At 45.2% G+C, this 17,882-nt stretch overlaps 7 non-coding genes and 1 pseudogene across 7 annotated transcripts; all 8 read left to right on the top strand.

Annotated features, from left to right (window-relative positions):
• Positions 1–1,267: 1,267 nt before the first annotated feature.
• On the top strand, positions 1,268–1,458 carry LOC130315250 (U2 spliceosomal RNA). The gene has a single exon (XR_008862806.1). It is a non-coding gene; the product is annotated as a U2 spliceosomal RNA (small nuclear RNA).
• Positions 1,459–3,527: 2,069 nt separating this feature from the next.
• On the top strand, positions 3,528–3,718 carry LOC130315248 (U2 spliceosomal RNA). Its single transcript, XR_008862805.1, has one exon. It is a non-coding gene; the product is annotated as a U2 spliceosomal RNA (small nuclear RNA).
• Positions 3,719–5,807: 2,089 nt separating this feature from the next.
• Positions 5,808–5,998, top strand: LOC130315247 (U2 spliceosomal RNA). The gene has a single exon (XR_008862804.1). It is a non-coding gene; the product is annotated as a U2 spliceosomal RNA (small nuclear RNA).
• Positions 5,999–8,088: 2,090 nt separating this feature from the next.
• On the top strand, positions 8,089–8,279 carry LOC130315246 (U2 spliceosomal RNA). The gene has a single exon (XR_008862803.1). It is a non-coding gene; the product is annotated as a U2 spliceosomal RNA (small nuclear RNA).
• Positions 8,280–10,374: 2,095 nt separating this feature from the next.
• LOC130315191 (U2 spliceosomal RNA) lies at positions 10,375–10,565 on the top strand. The gene has a single exon (XR_008862766.1). It is a non-coding gene; the product is annotated as a U2 spliceosomal RNA (small nuclear RNA).
• Positions 10,566–12,651: 2,086 nt separating this feature from the next.
• On the top strand, positions 12,652–12,842 carry LOC130315239 (U2 spliceosomal RNA). Its single transcript, XR_008862802.1, has one exon. It is a non-coding gene; the product is annotated as a U2 spliceosomal RNA (small nuclear RNA).
• A 2,083-nt stretch (positions 12,843–14,925) lies between these two features.
• Positions 14,926–15,062, top strand: LOC130315240 (U2 spliceosomal RNA; annotated as a pseudogene).
• Positions 15,063–16,497: 1,435 nt separating this feature from the next.
• LOC130315224 (U2 spliceosomal RNA) lies at positions 16,498–16,688 on the top strand. Its single transcript, XR_008862794.1, has one exon. It is a non-coding gene; the product is annotated as a U2 spliceosomal RNA (small nuclear RNA).
• Positions 16,689–17,882: the final 1,194 nt, after the last annotated feature.

The raw sequence follows: 17,882 nt of genomic DNA, 5'->3' as shown, positions 1-17,882 counted from the left end.
TATGTATAATGTTGTAAAAATGCTCTAGAAGCTAAAGTCGCAGAAATGTCACACATATTTGGCCTGCAACTTTCTGTGCGACAAATTCAGACAGGAAAAATCAGTATAAATCCTTAGAAAATTATCCCCCAGTGTCTCCATCTGCTGGCGGTATTGAATAAGCATTGCTGCACTGATGGGGTATGCATTAGACGAAAAAAAAGAAGAAAAAGAAGAATAATACGCCCAGAAAAGAGGCGAAAAGGAGAAAAACGTAAAAAAACGTGAAAAAAAAGTAAGAGGAAGAGAAGGGAAAAAAAGGTGGAAATGGGTTTAAAAGTGATTTCGGCGGAGAAATATATATATATATATATATATATATATATATATATATATATATATATATATATTTATACGCGCACACACACACATATATATAAACGTATTCTCCGTTGAGATATTGCAGCCGCTGCTGTGTCCAGGCCCAGGAGCCTTAGCACTGTGCTGTGATGTCACTCAATACCACTGACATCACTAGGTGTAAACAACATCTCTCCTTTGCTGTGTATGTGACTATGGAGCTGTTTGGTGATGTCGTCTATTATGGCCTTCATAGAAGCAACAGGAGATTGTTGCATCCATCTAGAACCCTCAGAACTACAGTGCTATGATGTCACTCACTTCCACAGGCCTTGCAGAGTGTAAACAACAACAACCCAGCTTTGTTGTGTATGTAACCATAGGGATTTGTGATGTCACCTAGAACCTTCACAGCAGCGACAGCTTTATGAGGAGCATCAGCACTGCTCTGCCTGAGCAGAACCATCACCGCCATAGGTTGTCAAATAACCCGGGTTTAACCCACACAGGTAAGTCCAATGGGGTGCAGGCATGTCCTCTATGCTTACAGCTTCCCGTGGGTGTTGGTTTGATACCGTTTGGGGACAGCCAAGGAGGCATCTGCAGGCAACAAAGGTAGGTGTGTGCTTGTGTGTGTGTTTCCTATGCAGATCCTAAGCCCAGTGTCACATGCAAGTAGGAGGAGTAAGAAGGGTTCCTGGCAAATCCGGGTTATGGATTGCATTTAAAAAGGCCCCGTGGGAGTGCAATGGGCCCCTGTCTTGCTGCTTAGCAATAATGGTATGGGTTTAGGTTCTGCTGTGTGTACTGGTGGTTGACTGCCCCCCAGCCCAGAGTGTGCATGGAAAATTGTCTGGCAGCCTCCCTGACAGCAAGCAGTGATAGTGCCCATGATGGGCACCTTGTTGGGCCCGCCCCTTTCACGGTTATCGCTTCTCGGCCTTTTGGCTAAGATCAAGTGTAGTATCTGTTCTTATCAGTTTAATATCTGATACGTCCCCTATCTGGGGACCATATATTAAATGGATTTTTGAGAACGGGGGCCGATTTCGAAGCTTGCTTCCGTCGCCCTATGCATTGACCCGATATGGCAGTATCTTCGGGTACAGTGCACCACCCCCTTACAGGGTTAAAAAGAAAGATTCCTACTTTCATTGCTACCTGCTTGCTGGCTAGCCAGCTAGCCAGCCCTGTGGGCCTTGCTGCTGCTGCAGCCAAAAAACAAAAGGTGGTGCTGCTGCTGCTTCTGCTGCTTCTGCTTCTGCTTGTGTCTGGCCGCTGTTGGAGCGTCCAGGCACAGGACTTCTGCTGCTGCTGACTAAATGGCCTCCTTAATTGGATCATTTGAGTAGCCAGCACACCTGTGCAGGTAGGGCATGACATGATAGGCAGCTGCCTTGATAGCGGGTGGGTGCTGAATGTTCCTAATTGACAAAATAAGATTAATGCTTATGAAGAAATATAAAATCTCATCCCTTCCCCAATATCGCACCACACCCCTACCCCTTAATTCCCTGGTTGAACTTGATGGACATATGTCTTTTTTCGACCGTACTAACTATGTATTTATGTAACATAACATGGGGGGGGGGGGGGTCTCCTGGCTGTTCACACAGGTGTGTCATTGCTGTACATTGACCATGCATTGCTTCTGTGGTATTGCAAAGGCAAAGACAAATGCTTCCAGCCATCCATTGCACTAATGGATTGGTCATCAGCTGGCTGTCTATGTCCCGCATCAATATAGACCAAAGTACAGAGGGTTAGGCTATGCTATTGTGCACCTACCTGATGCATCAGAAGGTGCGAGGCCCTTGCTAAATTCTGTGCACAGACTTTGAGATCTATACTTTAGACTGTATCTAAACCTGCTCCAACATGGACTGACATTCTGGCCTACTTTCAGCCGATGCGACTTGTCTGTCGCTGAACAGTCGCTTTTTATGTATTCAGCACCTATGTATAATGTTGTAAAAATGCTCTAGAAGCTAAAGTCGCAGAAATGTCACACATATTTGGCCTGCAACTTTCTGTGCGACAAATTCAGACAGGAAAAATCAGTATAAATCCTTAGAAAATTATCCCCCAGTGTCTCCATCTGCTGGCGGTATTGAATAAGCATTGCTGCACTGATGGGGTATGCATTAGACGAAAAAAAAGAAGAATAATATGCCCAGAAAAGAGGCGAAAAGGAGAAAAACGTAAAAAAACGTGAAAAAAAAGTAAGAGGAAGAGAAGGGAAAAAAGGTGGAAATGGGTTTAAAAGTGATTTCGGCGGAGAAATATATATATATATATATATATATATATATATACGCGCACACACACACATATATATAAACGTATTCTCCGTTGAGATATTGCAGCCGCTGCTGTGTCCAGGCCCAGGAGCCTTAGCACTGTGCTGTGATGTCACTCAATACCACTGACATCACTAGGTGTAAACAACATCTCTCCTTTGCTGTGTATGTGACTATGGAGCTGTTTGGTGATGTCGTCTATTATGGCCTTCATAGAAGCAACAGGAGATTGTTGCATCCATCTAGAACCCTCAGAACTACAGTGCTATGATGTCACTCACTTCCACAGGCCTTGCAGAGTGTAAACAACAACAACCCAGCTTTGTTGTGTATGTAACCATAGGGATTTGTGATGTCACCTAGAACCTTCACAGCAGCGACAGCTTTATGAGGAGCATCAGCACTGCTCTGCCTGAGCAGAACCATCACCGCCATAGGTTGTCAAATAACCCGGGTTTAACCCACACAGGTAAGTCCAATGGGGTGCAGGCATGTCCTCTATGCTTACAGCTTCCCGTGGGTGTTGGTTTGATACCGTTTGGGGACAGCCAAGGAGGCATCTGCAGGCAACAAAGGTAGGTGTGTGCTTGTGTGTGTGTTTCCTATGCAGATCCTAAGCCCAGTGTCACATGCAAGTAGGAGGAGTAAGAAGGGTTCCTGGCAAATCCGGGTTATGGATTGCATTTAAAAAGGCCCCGTGGGAGTGCAATGGGCCCCTGTCTTGCTGCTTAGCAATAATGGTATGGGTTTAGGTTCTGCTGTGTGTACTGGTGGTTGACTGCCCCCCAGCCCAGAGTGTGCATGGAAAATTGTCTGGCAGCCTCCCTGACAGCAAGCAGTGATAGTGCCCATGAAGGGCACCTTGTTGGGCCCGCCCCTTTCACGGTTATCGCTTCTCGGCCTTTTGGCTAAGATCAAGTGTAGTATCTGTTCTTATCAGTTTAATATCTGATACGTCCCCTATCTGGGGACCATATATTAAATGGATTTTTGAGAACGGGGGCCGATTTCGAAGCTTGCTTCCGTCGCCCTATGCATTGACCCGATATGGCAGTATCTTCGGGTACAGTGCACCACCCCCTTACAGGGTTAAAAAGAAAGATTCCTACTTTCATTGCTGCTTGCTGGCTAGCCAGCTAGCCAGCCCTGTGGGCCTTGCTGCTGCTGCAGCCAAAAAACAAAAGGTGGTGCTGCTGCTGCTTCTGCTGCTTCTGCTTCTGCTTGTGTCTGGCCGCTGTTGGAGCGTCCAGGCACAGGACTTCTGCTGCTGCTGACTAAATGGCCTCCTTAATTGGATCATTTGAGTAGCCAGCACACCTGTGCAGGTAGGGCATGACATGATAGGCAGCTGCCTTGATAGCGGGTGGGTGCTGAATGTTCCTAATTGACAAAATAAGATTAATGCTTATGAAGAAATATAAAATCTCATCCCTTCCCCAATATCGCGCCACACCCCTACCCCTTAATTCCCTGGTTGAACTTGATGGACATATGTCTTTTTTCGACCGTACTAACTATGTAACTATGTAACATAACATGGGGGGGGGGGGGGGTCTCCTGGCTGTTCACACAGGTGTGTCATTGCTGTACATTGACCATGCATTGCTTCTGTGGTATTGCAAAGGCAAAGACAAATGCTTCCAGCCATCCATTGCACTAATGGATTGGTCATCAGCTGGCTGTCTATGTCCCGCATCAATATAGACCAAAGTACAGAGGGTTAGGCTATGCTATTGTGCACCTACCTGATGCATCAGAAGGTGCGAGGCCCTTGCTAAATTCTGTGCACAGACTTTGAGATCTATACTTTAGACTGTATCTAAACCTGCTCCAACATGGACTGACATTCTGGCCTACTTTCAGCCGATGCGACTTGTCTGTCGCTGAACAGTCGCTTTTTATGTATTCAGCACCTATGTATAATGTTGTAAAAATGCTCTAGAAGCTAAAGTCGCAGAAATGTCACACATATTTGGCCTGCAACTTTCTGTGCGACAAATTCAGACAGGAAAAATCAGTATAAATCCTTAGAAAATTATCCCCCAGTGTCTCCATCTGCTGGCGGTATTGAATAAGCATTGCTGCACTGATGGGGTATGCATTAGACGAAAAAAAAGAAGAAAAAGAAGAATAATACGCCCAGAAAAGAGGCGAAAAGGAGAAAAACGTAAAAAAACGTGAAAAAAAAGTAAGAGGAAGAGAAGGGAAAAAAGGTGGAAATGGGTTTAAAAGTGATTTCGGCGGAGAAATATATATATATATATATATATATATATATATATATATATATATATACGCGCACACACACACATATATATAAACGTATTCTCCGTTGAGATATTGCAGCCGCTGCTGTGTCCAGGCCCAGGAGCCTTAGCACTGTGCTGTGATGTCACTCAATACCACTGACATCACTAGGTGTAAACAACATCTCTCCTTTGCTGTGTATGTGACTATGGAGCTGTTTGGTGATGTCGTCTATTATGGCCTTCATAGAAGCAACAGGAGATTGTTGCATCCATCTAGAACCCTCAGAACTACAGTGCTATGATGTCACTCACTTCCACAGGCCTTGCAGAGTGTAAACAACAACAACCCAGCTTTGTTGTGTATGTAACCATAGGGATTTGTGATGTCACCTAGAACCTTCACAGCAGCGACAGCTTTATGAGGAGCATCAGCACTGCTCTGCCTGAGCAGAACCATCACCGCCATAGGTTGTCAAATAACCCGGGTTTAACCCACACAGGTAAGTCCAATGGGGTGCAGGCATGTCCTCTATGCTTACAGCTTCCCGTGGGTGTTGGTTTGATACCGTTTGGGGACAGCCAAGGAGGCATCTGCAGGCAACAAAGGTAGGTGTGTGCTTGTGTGTGTGTTTCCTATGCAGATCCTAAGCCCAGTGTCACATGCAAGTAGGAGGAGTAAGAAGGGTTCCTGGCAAATCCGGGTTATGGATTGCATTTAAAAAGGCCCCGTGGGAGTGCAATGGGCCCCTGTCTTGCTGCTTAGCAATAATGGTATGGGTTTAGGTTCTGCTGTGTGTACTGGTGGTTGACTGCCCCCCAGCCCAGAGTGTGCATGGAAAATTGTCTGGCAGCCTCCCTGACAGCAAGCAGTGATAGTGCCCATGAAGGGCACCTTGTTGGGCCCGCCCCTTTCACGGTTATCGCTTCTCGGCCTTTTGGCTAAGATCAAGTGTAGTATCTGTTCTTATCAGTTTAATATCTGATACGTCCCCTATCTGGGGACCATATATTAAATGGATTTTTGAGAACGGGGGCCGATTTCGAAGCTTGCTTCCGTCGCCCTATGCATTGACCCGATATGGCAGTATCTTCGGGTACAGTGCACCACCCCCTTACAGGGTTAAAAAGAAAGATTCCTACTTTCATTGCTACCTGCTTGCTGGCTAGCCAGCTAGCCAGCCCTGTGGGCCTTGCTGCTGCTGCAGCCAAAAAACAAAAGGTGGTGCTGCTGCTGCTTCTGCTGCTTCTGCTTCTGCTTGTGTCTGGCCGCTGTTGGAGCGTCCAGGCACAGGACTTCTGCTGCTGCTGACTAAATGGCCTCCTTAATTGGATCATTTGAGTAGCCAGCACACCTGTGCAGGTAGGGCATGACATGATAGGCAGCTGCCTTGATAGCGGGTGGGTGCTGAATGTTCCTAATTGACAAAATAAGATTAATGCTTATGAAGAAATATAAAATCTCATCCCTTCCCCAATATCGCGCCACACCCCTACCCCTTAATTCCCTGGTTGAACTTGATGGACATATGTCTTTTTTCGACCGTACTAACTATGTAACTATGTAACATAACATGGGGGGGGGGGGGGGGTCTCCTGGCTGTTCACACAGGTGTGTCATTGCTGTACATTGACCATGCATTGCTTCTGTGGTATTGCAAAGGCAAAGACAAATGCTTCCAGCCATCCATTGCACTAATGGATTGGTCATCAGCTGGCTGTCTATGTCCCGCATCAATATAGACCAAAGTACAGAGGGTTAGGCTATGCTATTGTGCACCTACCTGATGCATCAGAAGGTGCGAGGCCCTTGCTAAATTCTGTGCACAGACTTTGAGATCTATACTTTAGACTGTATCTAAACCTGCTCCAACATGGACTGACATTCTGGCCTACTTTCAGCCGATGCGACTTGTCTGTCGCTGAACAGTCGCTTTTTATGTATTCAGCACCTATGTATAATGTTGTAAAAATGCTCTAGAAGCTAAAGTCGCAGAAATGTCACACATATTTGGCCTGCAACTTTCTGTGCGACAAATTCAGACAGGAAAAATCAGTATAAATCCTTAGAAAATTATCCCCCAGTGTCTCCATCTGCTGGCGGTATTGAATAAGCATTGCTGCACTGATGGGGTATGCATTAGACGAAAAAAAAGAAGAAAAAGAAGAATAATACGCCCAGAAAAGAGGCGAAAAGGAGAAAAACGTAAAAAAACGTGAAAAAAAAGTAAGAGGAAGAGAAGGGAAAAAAGGTGGAAATGGGTTTAAAAGTGATTTCGGCGGAGAAATATATATATATATATATATATATATATATATATATATATATACGCGCACACACACACATATATATAAACGTATTCTCCGTTGAGATATTGCAGCCGCTGCTGTGTCCAGGCCCAGGAGCCTTAGCACTGTGCTGTGATGTCACTCAATACCACTGACATCACTAGGTGTAAACAACATCTCTCCTTTGCTGTGTATGTGACTATGGAGCTGTTTGGTGATGTCGTCTATTATGGCCTTCATAGAAGCAACAGGAGATTGTTGCATCCATCTAGAACCCTCAGAACTACAGTGCTATGATGTCACTCACTTCCACAGGCCTTGCAGAGTGTAAACAACAACAACCCAGCTTTGTTGTGTATGTAACCATAGGGATTTGTGATGTCACCTAGAACCTTCACAGCAGCGACAGCTTTATGAGGAGCATCAGCACTGCTCTGCATGAGCAGAACCATCACCGCCATAGGTTGTCAAATAACCCGGGTTTAACCCACACAGGTAAGTCCAATGGGGTGCAGGCATGTCCTCTATGCTTACAGCTTCCCGTGGGTGTTGGTTTGATACCGTTTGGGGACAGCCAAGGAGGCATCTGCAGGCAACAAAGGTAGGTGTGTGCTTGTGTGTGTGTTTCCTATGCAGATCCTAAGCCCAGTGTCACATGCAAGTAGGAGGAGTAAGAAGGGTTCCTGGCAAATCCGGGTTATGGATTGCATTTAAAAAGGCCCCGTGGGAGTGCAATGGGCCCCTGTCTTGCTGCTTAGCAATAATGGTATGGGTTTAGGTTCTGCTGTGTGTACTGGTGGTTGACTGCCCCCCAGCCCAGAGTGTGCATGGAAAATTGTCTGGCAGCCTCCCTGACAGCAAGCAGTGATAGTGCCCATGAAGGGCACCTTGTTGGGCCCGCCCCTTTCACGGTTATCGCTTCTCGGCCTTTTGGCTAAGATCAAGTGTAGTATCTGTTCTTATCAGTTTAATATCTGATACGTCCCCTATCTGGGGACCATATATTAAATGGATTTTTGAGAACGGGGGCCGATTTCGAAGCTTGCTTCCGTCGCCCTATGCATTGACCCGATATGGCAGTATCTTCGGGTACAGTGCACCACCCCCTTACAGGGTTAAAAAGAAAGATTCCTACTTTCATTGCTACCTGCTTGCTGGCTAGCCAGCTAGCCAGCCCTGTGGGCCTTGCTGCTGCTGCAGCCAAAAAACAAAAGGTGGTGCTGCTGCTGCTTCTGCTGCTTCTGCTTCTGCTTGTGTCTGGCCGCTGTTGGAGCGTCCAGGCACAGGACTTCTGCTGCTGCTGACTAAATGGCCTCCTTAATTGGATCATTTGAGTAGCCAGCACACCTGTGCAGGTAGGGCATGACATGATAGGCAGCTGCCTTGATAGCGGGTGGGTGCTGAATGTTCCTAATTGACAAAATAAGATTAATGCTTATGAAGAAATATAAAATCTCATCCCTTCCCCAATATCGCGCCACACCCCTACCCCTTAATTCCCTGGTTGAACTTGATGGACATATGTCTTTTTTCGACCGTACTAACTATGTAACTATGTAACATAACATGGGGGGGGGGGGGTCTCCTGGCTGTTCACACAGGTGTGTCATTGCTGTACATTGACCATGCATTGCTTCTGTGGTATTGCAAAGGCAAAGACAAATGCTTCCAGCCATCCATTGCACTAATGGATTGGTCATCAGCTGGCTGTCTATGTCCCGCATCAATATAGACCAAAGTACAGAGGGTTAGGCTATGCTATTGTGCACCTACCTGATGCATCAGAAGGTGCGAGGCCCTTGCTAAATTCTGTGCACAGACTTTGAGATCTATACTTTAGACTGTATCTAAACCTGCTCCAACATGGACTGACATTCTGGCCTACTTTCAGCCGATGCGACTTGTCTGTCGCTGAACAGTCGCTTTTTATGTATTCAGCACCTATGTATAATGTTGTAAAAATGCTCTAGAAGCTAAAGTCGCAGAAATGTCACACATATTTGGCCTGCAACTTTCTGTGCGACAAATTCAGACAGGAAAAATCAGTATAAATCCTTAGAAAATTATCCCCCAGTGTCTCCATCTGCTGGCGGTATTGAATAAGCATTGCTGCACTGATGGGGTATGCATTAGACGAAAAAAAAGAAGAAAAAGAAGAATAATACGCCCAGAAAAGAGGCGAAAAGGAGAAAAACGTAAAAAAACGTGAAAAAAAAGGTAAGAGGAAGAGAAGGGAAAAAAAGGTGGAAATGGGTTTAAAAGTGATTTCGGCGGAGAAATATATATATATATATATATATATATATATATATATATATATATATATACGCGCACACACACACATATATATAAACGTATTCTCCGTTGAGATATTGCAGCCGCTGCTGTGTCCAGGCCCAGGAGCCTTAGCACTGTGCTGTGATGTCACTCAATACCACTGACATCACTAGGTGTAAACAACATCTCTCCTTTGCTGTGTATGTGACTATGGAGCTGTTTGGTGATGTCGTCTATTATGGCCTTCATAGAAGCAACAGGAGATTGTTGCATCCATCTAGAACCCTCAGAACTACAGTGCTATGATGTCACTCACTTCCACAGGCCTTGCAGAGTGTAAACAACAACAACCCAGCTTTGTTGTGTATGTAACCATAGGGATTTGTGATGTCACCTAGAACCTTCACAGCAGCGACAGCTTTATGAGGAGCATCAGCACTGCTCTGCCTGAGCAGAACCATCATCGCCATAGGTTGTCAAATAACCCGGGTTTAACCCACACAGGTAAGTCCAATGGGGTGCAGGCATGTCCTCTATGCTTACAGCTTCCCGTGGGTGTTGGTTTGATACCGTTTGGGGACAGCCAAGGAGGCATCTGCAGGCAACAAAGGTAGGTGTGTGCTTGTGTGTGTGTTTCCTATGCAGATCCTAAGCCCAGTGTCACATGCAAGTAGGAGGAGTAAGAAGGGTTCCTGGCAAATCCGGGTTATGGATTGCATTTAAAAAGGCCCCGTGGGAGTGCAATGGGCCCCTGTCTTGCTGCTTAGCAATAATGGTATGGGTTTAGGTTCTGCTGTGTGTACTGGTGGTTGACTGCCCCCCAGCCCAGAGTGTGCATGGAAAATTGTCTGGCAGCCTCCCTGACAGCAAGCAGTGATAGTGCCCATGAAGGGCACCTTGTTGGGCCCGCCCCTTTCACGGTTATCGCTTCTCAGCCTTTTGGCTAAGATCAAGTGTAGTATCTGTTCTTATCAGTTTAATATCTGATATGTCCCCTATCTGGGGACCATATATTAAATGGATTTTTGAGAACGGGGGCCGATTTCGAAGCTTGCTTCCGTCGCCCTATGCATTGACCCGATATGGCAGTATCTTCGGGTACAGTGCACCACCCCCTTACAGGGTTAAAAAGAAAGATTCCTACTTTCATTGCTACCTGCTTGCTGGCTAGCCAGCTAGCCAGCCCTGTGGGCCTTGCTGCTGCTGCAGCCAAAAAACAAAAGGTGGTGCTGCTGCTGCTTCTGCTTGTGTCTGGCCGCTGTTGGAGCGTCCAGGCACAGGACTTCTGCTGCTGCTGACTAAATGGCCTCCTTAATTGGATCATTTGAGTAGCCAGCACACCTGTGCAGGTAGGGCATGACATGATAGGCAGCTGCCTTGATAGCGGGTGGGTGCTGAATGTTCCTAATTGACAAAATAAGATTAATGCTTATGAAGAAATATAAAATCTCATCCCTTCCCCAATATCGCGCCACACCCCTACCCCTTAATTCCCTGGTTGAACTTGATGGACATATGTCTTTTTTCGACCGTACTAACTATGTAACTATGTAACATAACATGGGGGGGGGGGGGGGGGGGTCTCCTGGCTGTTCACACAGGTGTGTCATTGCTGTACATTGACCATGCATTGCTTCTGTGGTATTGCAAAGGCAAAGACAAATGCTTCCAGCCATCCATTGCACTAATGGATTGGTCATCAGCTGGCTGTCTATGTCCCGCATCAATATAGACCAAAGTACAGAGGGTTAGGCTATGCTATTGTGCACCTACCTGATGCATCAGAAGGTGCGAGGCCCTTGCTAAATTCTGTGCACAGACTTTGAGATCTATACTTTAGACTGTATCTAAACCTGCTCCAACATGGACTGACATTCTGGCCTACTTTCAGCCGATGCGACTTGTCTGTCGCTGAAAAGTCGCTTTTTATGTATTCAGCACCTATGTATAATGTTGTAAAAATGCTCTAGAAGCTAAAGTCGCAGAAATGTCACACATATTTGGCCTGCAACTTTCTGTGCGACAAATTCAGACAGGAAAAATCAGTATAAATCCTTAGAAAATTATCCCCCAGTGTCTCCATCTGCTGGCGGTATTGAATAAGCATTGCTGCACTGATGGGGTATGCATTAGACGAAAAAAAGAAGAAAAAGAAGAATAATACGCCCAGAAAAGAGGCGAAAAGGAGAAAAACGTAAAAAAACGTGAAAAAAAAGTAAGAGGAAGAGAAGGGAAAAAAAGGTGGAAATGGGTTTAAAAGTGATTTCGGCGGAGAAATATATATATATATATATATATATATATATATATATATATATATATATATACGCGCACACACACACATATATATAAACGTATTCTCCGTTGAGATATTGCAGCCGCTGCTGTGTCCAGGCCCAGGAGCCTTAGCACTGTGCTGTGATGTCACTCAATACCACTGACATCACTAGGTGTAAACAACATCTCTCCTTTGCTGTGTATGTGACTATGGAGCTGTTTGGTGATGTCGTCTATTATGGCCTTCATAGAAGCAACAGGAGATTGTTGCATCCATCTAGAACCCTCAGAACTACAGTGCTATGATGTCACTCACTTCCACAGGCCTTGCAGAGTGTAAACAACAACAACCCAGCTTTGTTGTGTATGTAACCATAGGGATTTGTGATGTCACCTAGAACCTTCACAGCAGCGACAGCTTTATGAGGAGCATCAGCACTGCTCTGCCTGAGCAGAACCATCACCGCCATAGGTTGTCAAATAACCCGGGTTTAACCCACACAGGTAAGTCCAATGGGGTGCAGGCATGTCCTCTATGCTTACAGCTTCCCGTGGGTGTTGGTTTGATACCGTTTGGGGACAGCCAAGGAGGCATCTGCAGGCAACAAAGGTAGGTGTGTGCTTGTGTGTGTGTTTCCTATGCAGATCCTAAGCCCAGTGTCACATGCAAGTAGGAGGAGTAAGAAGGGTTCCTGGCAAATCCGGGTTATGGATTGCATTTAAAAAGGCCCCGTGGGAGTGCAATGGGCCCCTGTCTTGCTGCTTAGCAATAATGGTATGGGTTTAGGTTCTGCTGTGTGTACTGGTGGTTGACTGCCCCCCAGCCCAGAGTGTGCATGGAAAATTGTCTGGCAGCCTCCCTGACAGCAAGCAGTGATAGTGCCCATGAAGGGCACCTTGTTGGGCCCGCCCCTTTCACGGTTATCGCTTCTCGGCCTTTTGGCTAAGATCAAGTGTAGTATCTGTTCTTATCAGTTTAATATCTGATACGTCCCCTATCTGGGGACCATATATTAAATGGATTTTTGAGAACGGGGGCCGATTTCGAAGCTTGCTTCCGTCGCCCTATGCATTGACCCGATATGGCAGTATCTTCGGGTACAGTGCACCACCCCCTTACAGGGTTAAAAAGAAAGATTCCTACTTTCATTGCTACCTGCTTGCTGGCTAGCCAGCTAGCCAGCCCTGTGGGCCTTGCTGCTGCTGCAGCCAAAAAACAAAAGGTGGTGCTGCTGCTGCTTCTGCTGCTTCTGCTTCTGCTTGTGTCTGGCCGCTGTTGGAGCGTCCAGGCACAGGACTTCTGCTGCTGCTGACTAAATGGCCTCCTTAATTGGATCATTTGAGTAGCCAGCACACCTGTGCAGGTAGGGCATGACATGATAGGCAGCTGCCTTGATAGCGGGTGGGTGCTGAATGTTCCTAATTGACAAAATAAGATTAATGCTTATGAAGAAATATAAAATCTCATCCCTTCCCCAATATCGCGCCACACCCCTACCCCTTAATTCCCTGGTTGAACTTGATGGACATATGTCTTTTTTCGACCGTACTAACTATGTAACTATGTAACATAACATGGGGGGGGGGGGTCTCCTGGCTGTTCACACAGGTGTGTCATTGCTGTACATTGACCATGCATTGCTTCTGTGGTATTGCAAAGGCAAAGACAAATGCTTCCAGCCATCCATTGCACTAATGGATTGGTCATCAGCTGGCTGTCTATGTCCCGCATCAATATAGACCAAAGTACAGAGGGTTAGGCTATGCTATTGTGCACCTACCTGATGCATCAGAAGGTGCGAGGCCCTTGCTAAATTCTGTGCACAGACTTTGAGATCTATACTTTAGACTGTATCTAAACCTGCTCCAACATGGACTGACATTCTGGCCTACTTTCAGCCGATGCGACTTGTCTGTCGCTGAACAGTCGCTTTTTATGTATTCAGCACCTATGTATAATGTTGTAAAAATGCTCTAGAAGCTAAAGTCGCAGAAATGTCACACATATTTGGCCTGCAACTTTCTGTGCGACAAATTCAGACAGGAAAAATCAGTATAAATCCTTAGAAAATTATCCCCCAGTGTCTCCATCTGCTGGCGGTATTGAATAAGCATTGCTGCACTGATGGGGTATGCATTAGACGAAAAAAAAGAAGAAAAAGAAGAATAATACGCCCAGAAAAGAGGCGAAAAGGAGAAAAACGTAAAAAAACGTGAAAAAAAAGTAAGAGGAAGAGAAGGGAAAAAAAGGTGGAAATGGGTTTAAAAGTGATTTCGGCGGAGAAATATATATATATATATATATATATATATATATATATATATATATACGCGCACACACATATATATAAACGTATTCTCCGTTGAGATATTGCAGCCGCTGCTGTGTCCAGGCCCAGGAGCCTTAGCACTGTGCTGTGATGTCACTCAATACCACTGACATCACTAGGTGTAAACAACATCTCTCCTTTGCTGTGTATGTGACTATGGAGCTGTTTGGTGTTGTCGTCTATTATGGCCTTCATAGAAGCAACAGGAGATTGTTGCATCCATCTAGAACCCTCAGAACTACAGTGCTATGATGTCACTCACTTCCACAGGCCTTGCAGAGTGTAAACAACAACAACCCAGCTTTGTTGTGTATGTAACCATAGGGATTTGTGATGTCACCTAGAACCTTCACAGCAGCGACAGCTTTATGAGGAGCATCAGCACTGCTCTGCCTGAGCAGAACCATCACCGCCATAGGTTGTCAAATAACCCGGGTTTAACCCACACAGGTAAGTCCAATGGGGTGCAGGCATGTCCTCTATGCTTACAGCTTCCCGTGGGTGTTGGTTTGATACCGTTTGGGGACAGCCAAGGAGGCATCTGCAGGCAACAAAGGTAGGTGTGTGCTTGTGTGTGTTTCCTATGCAGATCCTAAGCCCAGTGTCACATGCAAGTAGGAGGAGTAAGAAGGGTTCCTGGCAAATCCGGGTTATGGATTGCATTTAAAAAGGCCCCGTGGGAGTGCAATGGGCCCCTGTCTTGCTGCTTAGCAATAATGGTATGGGTTTAGGTTCTGCTGTGTGTACTGGTGGTTGACTGCCCCCCAGCCCAGAGTGTGCATGGAAAATTGTCTGGCAGCCTCCCTGACAGCAAGCAGTGATAGTGCCCATGAAGGGCACCTTGTTGGGCCCGCCCCTTTCACGGTTATCGCTTCTCGGCCTTTTGGCTAAGATCAAGTGTAGTATCTGCTCACTTGGTCTGGTCAGAGGGTGTCTGGGGTACCCGGCTCCTTGGCCTGGGGGGATCGTCCTTCTTAACGGAGGGACTTCACCCCCCTGCTGCTATTAGGGAGCCGGCTTAGTCCCCAGACAACGGGAGGCGATCACCCTTCACTGCCCACTCTTTGGTGGGGGAGTGTTTTTCTGTCCCTGCCTGGACACGCCTATTGAAGATGGAAGAGATCATGGACACCTCTCAATCTGTTGGAGAGGAGGTTCCTTTTTTTGGGAAGATCAAGAATGGGGTCCGGATCCTGCTGAAAGACCTTGAGAAGAAAAGAAGAGGACTTTCCTTTGTAATGGAGGAAATTCTTTTTGGAGTTTTGGAAATTGCAAAGACACAAATCCTTTCCATGTTGGAATTTCCAAAGAAAGGGTGCTTTGATGTTATTTTGGTTTCCGAAGAGGATTATGATTTATTTTGGAAGAAATTTGAGACAATCAAGTCTGATCCAGTGTGGGAGGGCGTGGAAGTCATTCCCCACTTTCCCAGGAGAGAAAGAATTTTAACGGTGAGGATGTATAGTCCTTACGTCCCTGAGGAGGATATTATAATTCTTTTGACCCAATTTTGTGAGGAAATTGCGCCACTTGGGAAAATTTATAATCAGTATGGAGTCTGGACAACAAAGTGGAGATTTAAAGTAAAGTTCAAGGAAGACGCAGATGGAAGAGTTCTTTATCCCCCTGCCCGTTTTAAAATAGGGGTTATCAATGGAGATATGTTTTTTGCAGGTATGCAGAATTTCTGTAGAAAATGCAAGAAATATGGCCATTTAAAGGAAGAGTGCACCTCAATGTGGTGCCAAAAATGCCAAAAAGAAGGTCATGAAATCGAATCCTGTAGCCAAAAAAGTAAATGTAATTTATGTAACAAAATTGGTCACATGTATGTGAACTGTCCAAAGAGGAAGAAGAAAAGAGAAGAAGAAGTTTCTGAACAAGAGCCAGAAATTAAAAGATCTGTGGTAACCCAAGAGCCAAAAATTGTTGGAAAAGAGATGATAGTAGAAGAAAAGAACATTGGAGAGCATAAGAGTAAAAAGAAAAATGAAGAGCCGGTGAGAGATTTAAGAGGATATTCAGGGTCTTTCCAAACTATTTTGGAGAGAGCTCCAGATGAGGAAAGAGAATTGTTCTTACAGGACCTGGATAATCTATTATCCACCTTTAAAGCCAAGTTGCCTGCAGTAAGAAACAAAGTTTATGATTCTTTTCGCCCTGACGTGGATCGATTTATGGTAACTTATAAAATACCGGCCTGGTTGGCCATCCCAGTAAAAAGGGAAATGGAAAAAGGAAGCTTAACCTATGGTTTAATTGATTACTTGGCAGTTTACGCCCGGAGAAAGGGAATGAATTTGTTATAATTTTGGAATGTTTATTATTTTTATTGTTGTTATAATATTTTATTTCAATTTGTCTTTTTTTAGGAATAAATAAAAGTGTTACCTGATGATGAACAAAACAATCGAGTCCATATAAGATCTTGGAGCTCTGATTGAGTTCTGAGGGCTAACTTAAAAAAAAAAAAAAAATCTGTTCTTATCAGTTTAATATCTGATACGTCCCCTATCTGGGGACCATATATTAAATGGATTTTTGAGAACGGGGGCCGATTTCGAAGCTTGCTTCCGTCGCCCTATGCATTGACCCGATATGGCAGTATCTTCGGGTACAGTGCACCACCCCCTTACAGGGTTAAAAAGAAAGATTCCTACTTTCATTGCTACCTGCTTGCTGGCTAGCCAGCTAGCCAGCCCTGTGGGCCTTGCTGCTGCTGCAGCCAAAAAACAAAAGGTGGTGCTGCTGCTGCTGCTTCTGCTTCTGCTTCTGCTTGTGTCTGGCCGCTGTTGGAGCGTCCAGGCACAGGACTTCTGCTGCTGCTGACTAAATGGCCTCCTTAATTGGATCATTTGAGTAGCCAGCACACCTGTGCAGGTAGGGCATGACATGATAGGCAGCTGCCTTGATAGCGGGTGGGTGCTGAATGTTCCTAATTGACAAAATAAGATTAATGCTTATGAAGAAATATAAAATCTCATCCCTTCCCCAATATCGCGCCACACCCCTACCCCTTAATTCCCTGGTTGAACTTGATGGACATATGTCTTTTTTCGACCGTACTAACTATGTAACTATGTAACATAACATGGGGGGGGGGGGTCTCCTGGCTGTTCACACAGGTGTGTCATTGCTGTACATTGACCATGCATTGCTTCTGTGGTATTGCAAAGGCAAAGACAAATGCTTCCAGCCATCCATTGCACTAATGGATTGGTCATCAGCTGGCTGTCTATGTCCCGCATCAATATAGACCAAAGTACAGAGGGTTAGGCTATGCTATTGTGCACCTACCTGATGCATCAGAAGGTGCGAGGCCCTTGCTAAATTCTGTGCACAGACTTTGAGATCTATACTTTAGACTGTATCTAAACCTGCTCCAACATGGACTGACATTCTGGCCTACTTTCAGCCGATGCGACTTGTCTGTCGCTGAACAGTCGCTTTTTATGTATTCAGCACCTATGTATAATGTTGTAAAAATGCTCTAGAAGCTAAAGTCGCAGAAATGTCACACATATTTGGCCTGCAACTTTCTGTGCGACAAATTCAGACAGGAAAAATCAGTATAAATCCTTAGAAAATGATCCCCCAGTGTCTCCATCTGCTGGCGGTATTGAATAAGCATTGCTGCACTGATGGGGTATGCATTAGACGAAAAAAAAGAAGAAAAAGAAGAATAATACGCCCAGAAAAGAGGCGAAAAGGAGAAAAACGTAAAAAAACGTGAAAAAAAAGTAAGAGGAAGAGAAGGGAAAAAAAGGTGGAAATGGGTTTAAAAGTGATTTCGGCGGAGAAATATATATATATATATATCTATA

This window comes from Hyla sarda, unplaced genomic scaffold (genome assembly GCF_029499605.1).
Source record: "Hyla sarda isolate aHylSar1 unplaced genomic scaffold, aHylSar1.hap1 scaffold_186, whole genome shotgun sequence".
Taxonomy (NCBI): Eukaryota; Metazoa; Chordata; class Amphibia; order Anura; family Hylidae; genus Hyla; species Hyla sarda.
This window is presented reverse-complemented; position numbering and strand designations above follow the sequence as displayed.